The 9,213-nt window shown below is 39.3% G+C and overlaps 1 non-coding gene across 1 annotated transcript; it reads left to right on the forward strand.

Moving 5' to 3' along the window:
• Positions 1–6,787: 6,787 nt before the first annotated feature.
• Positions 6,788–6,893, forward strand: LOC118480113. Its single transcript, XR_004861749.1, has one exon. It is a non-coding gene; the product is annotated as a small nucleolar RNA R71 (small nucleolar RNA).
• The last annotated feature ends 2,320 nt before the right edge of the window (positions 6,894–9,213 follow it).

The following is a 9,213-nucleotide window of genomic DNA, read 5'->3' on the forward strand; positions in this document are numbered from 1 at the left end:
TTGAAAAGATGATGAGTCTTCCGGGAGGTAGTGATGGGCCCGCAGATATTGGGCTTATCAAAAAAATTCACAGTCATCAGAAATGTTATCCAGGAATGGAGGTCTGAGCATCAGAAAAAGGGGAAATCTTTGTTAAAGCGGAAGAAGAATTAGAGGAATTAGAGGGGCTAATGGAGCATCGGAGTCTAAACGAAGAAGAGGAATGGGCTTATGTGGAAAACAAAACAGTTGTGCTGAATTATGAAGCGGAAAAGTGTGCGGATATGAAACAAAGATCGAGAACGAGATAACACTAGAAGGAGATGAAAACATGAAATTTTTCCACGCCCATGTTAAAATGAGGAGGGCTTCTAATCAGATTCTGGGCCTAAACATGGGAGGCAGATGGTTAACAAATCCTACATAGATTAAAAGAGAGGTGATGACGTTTTTTTGAGATAGGCTCAAGGAAGGTGTCCGAGTTAGACCCATTTTGTCATGTGATGGCATTAAGAAGCTGGATCAAGATGATAAGGTTACTTTGATCGAGTCGTTCACGGTGACGAAGATTAAAGAGGCGGTCAACGATTGTGGTAATGATAAGGCCCTGGGACCAGACGGATTGAATATGAAATTTATTAAGAAGTTTTGAGATCTATTCGAAATAGTTTCAAAATTATTATGGACGAATTCTTTGATAATGGGAAGATAAACATTGGGTGTGGAACCTCCTTCATGATGCTAATACCGAAAATGAAAGACCTGGTGGAGCTGAACAATTATCAGCCTATTAACCTTATTGGTATCATAAGCAAAGTGGTCTCGAAAGTTCTGGTTAACCGTCTTAAAAGGGTCAATGATTTCAGAATCCCAATCGGCTTTCATCAAAGGTAATTATATTCTTAACGGACCTCTTTTAATAAATGAGATCACAAATTGGGGGAAATGACTAAGAAAAAGGCATTTTTTGAAGATTAACTTTGAGAAGCGTATGATAATGTGAATTGGAATTTCTTGATATCCACAATGAACCAGATGGGGTTCCCGGGTAGATGGTGCTCATGGATCACAGGAATCTTAAAGTCGGCAAGGTCTTCGGTGTTGGGGGGACCCCATCTCGCCATTCCTATTTATCATGGTGATGGAGATGCTTTCTTGCATGATTGATAAAGCCAGAAGCGTTGACGCTTTTTCGGGAATCTAAATTCCTAATGGTCTGTGTGTTTCTCACTTGTTGTATGCGGACGATGCTATCATACTTGGGGAATGGTCTCCTTCTAACATTAGGAATGTGGTTCATATTCTCTGGGTGTTTCACATTTGTTTGGGTCTTAAAATAAATATTGATAAGTCTAATATTTATGCTATCGGTATATGACCGGTTGAGCTAAATACTATGGTTGTGGTTGTTGGATGTCAAGCGGGTAATTTTCCCTTCAAATATCTCGGTCTTATGGTGGGGGCTAACATGAATAGGGTGAGTAATTGGAAACCGGTGTACGACATATTCGATGCTCGTCTTGTTAAATGGAAGGCGGCTTTATTATCAATCGGTGGTAGAATAATGCTACTCAAAGCTGTTTTGGAATGCCTTCCTGACTATTATTTCTCCTTATACAAGGAGCCGGTTCAAGTGACTAAGGATTTGGAAGTGAAAATGAGGAATTTCCTATGGGGTGGCGACGAATCGGTGAAAAGGCTTCATTGGGTTGCTTGGGAGCGGGTGTAGCTCCCTAAAAAGAACGGTCGGCTCTGTTTAAGTAAACGGAAAAATATTGGTACTTCTCAGCAGACCAAGTGAGGGTGTAGATTCTTAGCAAACAAAAACAAGTTGTGGACCAAAATGATCGTGGCTTTACATACTAATATAAACGGTGGGGATTTTATTTTAGTAAAAAAGTCTCTCAGTGGTGTTTGGTACAACATTGTGCAAGTTTTAAATAAAACCATGATTGACGGGATTCAATTGAGGAATTTTTTTTCAAGGCCTCGGTTGGTAACGGAGAGCATACTGCTTTCTGACTGGACCCGTGGTGTCACACCCCAACCGATGGCGGAAACATCGGAGTGAGACGAAGAAAGATTGCTCATCACACAAAACGCTAATTGTGACAATACAATTAAAGATAAGTTGATTTCAATCATAAATAAATGTTACAATACATGAAAAATACAAGAAAACAATACAACAACAAATATGAAATTTATACAATGTATTTGACCTAAGATGTCTAAACGTGTATCTAAGCATCAACACTACTTTAGTTTCAAAGCATCGTCATCCTCAACCTGTAACACGTTTAAAATAAAGTTCAATGCAAAAGCAAAGGCGAGTATACAAGTTTCATACGTAGCATAAAAAGATAAGTTTCAAACAATTCCATGTGGCAAGCTCTTGATACAAGATAAACAATAAAACTGGCATGTGTTCGACAAATCAACCTAATGATGAAACGCAATAAGCTCATGACATAACCTAAAGTTTACGGGTGGTGCATTAATCCTATAGCGCTATATATGTCAAGGATAGGCTCGTACAAAGTTAATGGTAAGTCTAACACAACATGAAATAAACCCAAGTTCAATGTATTGACGTGATGTCGTAGGTACACGCAAATTTAATCCCAATAACAACTAATTAGCTAGCGGTAAGTGGGTATCGAACTCAGGGAGTATGTGGAAAATGTGTTTATGTTATAGCTTTGTGATTTAACTACAATTACCTAAAATGCAGAAATTAAAATTCAAGAGTTGATTGTTTTGGTTTTAATCACTAAAATTAACTAATTAAATTGCAAATCAAAGACCGTAGTTTGTAAACAGATTAGGAACAACCGACCATCCTAAATTTCCAGTTTGCTTTTGACAGTTGTGTTTAAATTCACTAGAAAGAATCACATAGACATGATTCATGTATAATTGTTTGTTGTGATAAAAGGGAACTAAGTACTCGGATTATGAAAATGCGAGGTTGTTACCCGATAACCAATTGATTAATATCCAACCCTAATCCCTCCCATGATATCTCGATTGTCAACGACACCAAGAACATACGGTTTAGAATATGATTATAATATCAATCAACAATTTACAAACAAACATCCACACACCATAATAAACAAACAAACATTGCAAGTCTATTATTCTAGAAATACGAATCTAAACACAAAAGTCTTAGAAAAACCTTCAATTCAGGATGATCACCATAAGTTTAGCCACACATAGCTTGGTGAATCATCATAGCAACAAGTTCAATGTTCATACGGATCAAAAACACAAAAAAATTGTTTAGGAAATGTGTACAACCAAGCAAGATCACCAAAATCGCCCCTAGCAAGCTCCTAAAACGTCCAATGATGAGAATCAGTGAAAAGACACCATAAAACTGATTAAATGAGGGCAGTTACGTTTTCCTCGCAGACTCCACCGTAAATTACGGTACCACCATAAGTTACCGTGGACCAAAAAGTGTTACGGTGGGTCTCTACTGCCTTACGGTGGACGAAAAATGCTGGGGGTCTACCGTAAATTACGGTACCACCGTAAGTTACGGTAGGCTTCAGCATGAAAATTTGTTTTCAGCATAACTTTTTCGTTTCAACTCCGTTTTCTTCACCGTTTTCGCCTCCGTTCTCGTAATTCCGTCCTCTATCATGCTATCTTCTTAATTCTTCAGTTCTAATAAATTATTTTCTTCATGTATTCTCCATCTTTCAATCTCTAATCCAACCGCGCCTATTCCGAAGCTTCATTTCCACACTTTTAAGCTCCGATGTACCTGAAACATAAGCAACTGTAGTCATCTAATTCAAGACAATTACATGATTAAATGAGGGATTAACTTGTCATTTAACACCATTAAGGGTTGTCCTATGGACCACCCGTCACATCCCCACGCTTAACCGTTGCTTGTCCCAAGCAACCCATCAAAAACCATGTTCAAATGCACAAGCGATCAACATAAATCAAGCATAAACATATCATCCTTTTACTAGCCCTTTTCCTAACACCCAAACAACACACCCCTCGCTATATCTCTCCTCTCGGCAACAAGTAAGCACTAGCAAAGATAAGCTAGACACACAAAAGGCAAACGGGTAATTGCACAACTATATGCTTGTACCTGAATCGGTCCTTCACCTAACAATTGTCAAAACATGAATGCAATTCAAATGGGCTTTAAGGTTGTAACGTGGCTAGGTGTACGGGTAGGAAATGGAATATATTTGTAGTAGCGAATGAATTTACCCGGTCTTTTATTACACAATGAAACAAATAAACACCAAACTTAAACTTCTATATACAAGACAACTCAACATCAATTTTTTTCTTTTTCATTGCTTTTTCACTTTTTTTTCTTTTTCTTTCTTTTCATATCTCTTTTTTTTCTTTTTCTTTTTTTTAATCAATAAGCAAACATTCAACATAACATCATAACATATCTACACACTACTAAAACACTACTAACACTATAAGACCGGGTTAAGTTGGGTAAAATTTTAGGAAACTAGCTAAGGGGTAACAAATGATAGGCTTTAGGCACAAAATTAGGCAACTAAATGTCCAAACCCCCGCCCTCTCACTACCAAGCTCATATATATAATTAATGAGGTCCAACCCCCCAAATTCCACACTCGCACTCTAAAGACGAGGCTACCTAGATGCCCTTATCCTTTTCGCATTCAAAATCAACTAAGGACTCAAACCGCATTCAAGCACAAGTTCTAATGCACCCCCGCCCGTTGCCACTCTCATCAAAGATAAATTTTATTTATGTACAAGTGTGGCTTCAACTCTCACCAAGAATGAAAGGGTATCAAGGGCTGCCGGTGCATCATCTGGGGTTAGACTAAGGTGTTCAAAATTTTCATGTTTTGCTTGATTTAAAAAATTTTCAAAAATCTCAAAATTTCTCCCCATCCCCACACTTGGGATACATTGACCCCAATGTATGGTTTTGAGAGACTTTGATCGCATAAATTCTTAAACACCAACTAAAAGCTTATAAACTCAAACCCCAAATTTCTTTTTGTATATATATTTTTTAAACAAAATCAAACAAACTAACTACCAATATTTCAAAGCTAAAGAACACAACAAGACTAAGGAAAGAGTACATTGACCTGGTGAAGTTTGCCACAACAGATGTTGTAGATAATCCGACTTCCTATCACCACTTTTACCCAAATATCCGTACATCTTCCCCACACTTGAATGTCGCCATGGCCCTGAAACATAGAAAGATAAAAACAGCAAGATCAATATAAAACCCCGGGTTGCCTCCCGAGTAGCGCTAAGTTTCGAGTCTTCAGCCAGACCGTGCCACCCCCATTTATGGTGGCTCAAAGAATCGGTTACTGCCACTTCCATCACTACATTGTACCATTGACCAAAATTTATCCGTCTCGTGTCGACTCGGTGGGTAATCAAATACACTCCTGCTTATACCCATATGTTTTTCTTCACGGTCCGGTGGGTGTTTTTTCTCATTCTTTGAAACACATTTTTCATACAATCACTAGACTCACCACCCTTCCCCTCAATGGACTCATAACTAATCACTCTAGTTTGAACATCAAAGGAAAACTTACGCTTCTTTTCGGTCATGGTAATAATCCCGTCTCTATAATTAATTTGAGCATTTGCTGTGTATAGAAACGGTCTACCAAAAATTACCCTTTGTTGTGCTACCATTTTGGTAGAAACATAGTCTAGAACTAGAAAATCCACCAGATATTCAAACTCTCCCAGCTGAATCTTAACATTCCTAACCATTCCCCGTGGACGCCTCCAACTTTCATCCGCCAAGCTAACCATGGTGTCTATATCTTCAAGCGGACCAAAGTCGTACATATCATATAGATCGCCTGGTAACACACTCATGCTTGCCCCGTAGTCCAACAATGCGTGAGAGATTTTTAATTTTCCCACACGGATAGGCACGATTGGTGCTCCATTCTCTTTATCATTCTCACCATCGACATCCTTTTTCAAACCTGCATTTATTTGACTCGAAGAGGTTAGAAATTTTTCATTAAATTCAGTACTAGGAACGGTGCTTACCACATTGATGTTAACACTTTTAATGTTTTTGGGATTTATCACCGTGTCACTTGGTAGCTGGCCTTTTGCTTTCTTCAAAATCGCTACTTCACTCGCAAGTTGACCCATTTGAGTAGTCAAAGTTTGAATAGCTTTATCACGGGCCTCGTCCTTTTGCATCCAAACTTCATCACGTTGATTCATTCGTTGCATTTCGACTTGCATCGCCTTCAACATCTCCATTACTTCGTTTCCTCCCGAAGAGCTTTGACCCGTTTGACATTGCCTTTGAAATCCTTGGTTTCCTTGGAAATTCGGGTTAACTTGATTTGAAGGGTTCCCATACCGAAAGTTTGGGTGATTTCTTAAACCGGGGTGGTAAGTATTAGAATTCATATTGTTGTAATTTCTACCACCCCCTCCTTGACCTTGCACAGCATGAACCACGTCGTATTGCCCATCACCTCCTTGGCAATTTTCAGCCGCATGACCTATTTCATTATACAATGCACAAACATCATAAATTTGGTTAGTGGTTTGAACATTAACGTCATCTATTGCGTGCACTTGAGGTCGGGCAATGGCCGGTCGTGCTCTCCTCGATGCTTGAGCTTTTCTTTTTGATGTAGTTGCCATGCTTTCCAAAAACTCCCAATCATCATTCTCGTAGTTTGTACCAAAAGTCCCACCGGTGATAGACATTAAATCACGAGCATCTTCGGCACTCAACCCCTCGTGAAAAGCATTCATTAATTCCCACAATTCAATTCCATGGTGAGGGCAATTTTTGATCATCATATTGAAACGCTCAAAAGCCTCATGAAACATTTCACCATGTTGTTATTGAAAGCTCCTCAACCCTTTTCTAGCATCGTTGGTCTTTTGGGCGGTGTAAAACTCATCCAAGAAGGTTTGTTGCATTTCCCCCCATGTATATATAGATGCTGAAGGTAATGTGTAGAACCACTTTTTCGCCTTGTCTTCCAAAGAAAATTGTAATAGTACCAATTTAATATCATCGGCTGAGAATCCTTGACTCCCAACAGTGTTGCAAATCGAGTCATAAGCCTCCAAATGAAAGTAAGGCTCCTCCGTTACTAAACCCTTATATTTTGGCAAGCTTTGCAATGAGTTAGTCCTCACTTCAAATGTCCTCCCTTGATCATTGTGAGGAATGACTACCGGTGAAGGATTATGAGTGATTACCGGCCTAAAATGCGCCTCAATGCCCCTCACATTTTCTCTAAGATGCCTCCTTGGTACACCGAACCTACCCCTTTGAGGAATAGGACCCATTGGCCTTGGTACATGCCCTTGTGGTGCAATTGTTTGTTGAAACTGTTGTTGTGGCATTGGTGGGCGTTGAAGTGGTCTTTGGAATTGTGGTTGCACGTGTTGCGGCCGAACTTGTTGCAATGGTATAGGGCGTTGCATTTGTGGCCCTTGTGGTCTCGGCCGAATGTGTTGTTGTATGAGTTGTTGTTGTTGTGATACTCCACCAACACTTGACATTGCTTGCATTTGACCTTGCATGTATCTGAATTCTCCTTGATTTCCATCACCCCCATAAGCATATCCGTCTTCATCAAAACCTTCAAACTCCTCATATCCTTCATCATACCCATCTCCTTGAATTCCCGAAGATTGCCCAAATGGGAGAGTCGAGTACTGAAAACCCGATTGGTGTTGTGGTCTAAAAGAGGGCATAGCATGCACAATAGTTGAATTTGGTGCAATTGTGAATTTAGATGATGATTGACCCGTAGTTGGGGGAAAGAAGTGGGATAATGGTGGGATTGTGGTAGAAGGGTTAAAGGTAATGGTGGGTTCGACTTGGGTAGTGATCGGTTGAGTGACATTGGTTGGTGTGAATTCGACAGTGGTATTAGGTAAAGTGGTGTTTGGTGATGGTTGGGTGGAAGTAGGTATAATGGATGAGGTCGTTTGACCCGTTGTAGGTGGAATTTGTGAATCAGCCATGATGTTTCTCGGTGTGATGGGTGAAGTGGGTGAACCAATAATCTTGTTTTCTCGTACTAAAACTCTGTTTTGCCTTAGCGTTCTTTCAATTTCCGGATCAAACGATAGCAGGGATGACATGTGAGAGCCCATAGTATGCATACACCTGAAGTACCTGCACACTAAACACAACCAGCGTAAACCCAAAAATAACAAAACAAAACTATTAAACTAACACACGTTGCGCACTACTCCCCGGCAATGGCGCCAAAATTTGACGTGCTGTCGTAGGTACACGTGTTATAGCTTTGTGATTTAACTACAATTACCTAAAATGCAGAAATTAAAATTCAAGAGTTGATTGTTTTGGTTTTAATCACTAAAATTAACTAATTAAATTGCAAACCAAAGACCGTAGTTTGTAAACAGATTAGGAACAAGCGACCATCCTAAATTTCCAGTTTGCTTTTGACAATTGTGTTTAAATTCACTAGAAAGAATCACACAGACATGATTCATGTATAATTGTTTGTTGTGATAAAAGGGAACTAAGTACTCGGATTATGAAAATGCGAGGTTGTTACCCGATAACCAATTGATTAATATCCAACCCTAATCCCTCCCATGATATCTCGATTGTCAACGACACCAAGAACATACGGTTTAGAATATGATTATAACATCAATCAACAATTTACAAACAAACATCCACACACCATAATAAACAAACAAACATTGCAAGTCTATTATTCTAGAAATACGAATCTAAACACAAAAGTCTTAGAAAAACCTTCAATTCAGGATGATCACCATAAGTTTAGCCACACATAGCTTGGTGAATCATCATAGCAACAAGTTCAATGTTCATACGGATCAAAAACACAAAAAAATTGTTTAGGAAATGTGTACAACCAAGCAAGATCACCAAAATCGCCCCTAGCAAGCTCCTAAAACGTCCAATGATGAGAATCAGTGAAAAGACACCATAAAACTGATTAAATGAGGGCAGTTACGTTTTCCTCGCAGACTCCACCGTAAATTACGGTACCACCATAAGTTACCGTGGACCAAAAAGTGTTACGGTGGGTCTCTACTGCCTTACGGTGGACGAAAAATGCTGGGGGTCTACCGTAAATTACGGTACCACCGTAAGTTACGGTAGGCTTCAGCATGAAATTTTGTTTTCAGCATAACTTTTTCGTTTCAACTCCGTTTTCTTCACCGTTTTCGCCT

Source organism: Helianthus annuus, chromosome 6, assembly GCF_002127325.2.
Source record: "Helianthus annuus cultivar XRQ/B chromosome 6, HanXRQr2.0-SUNRISE, whole genome shotgun sequence".
NCBI lineage: Eukaryota > Viridiplantae > Streptophyta > Magnoliopsida > Asterales > Asteraceae > Helianthus > Helianthus annuus.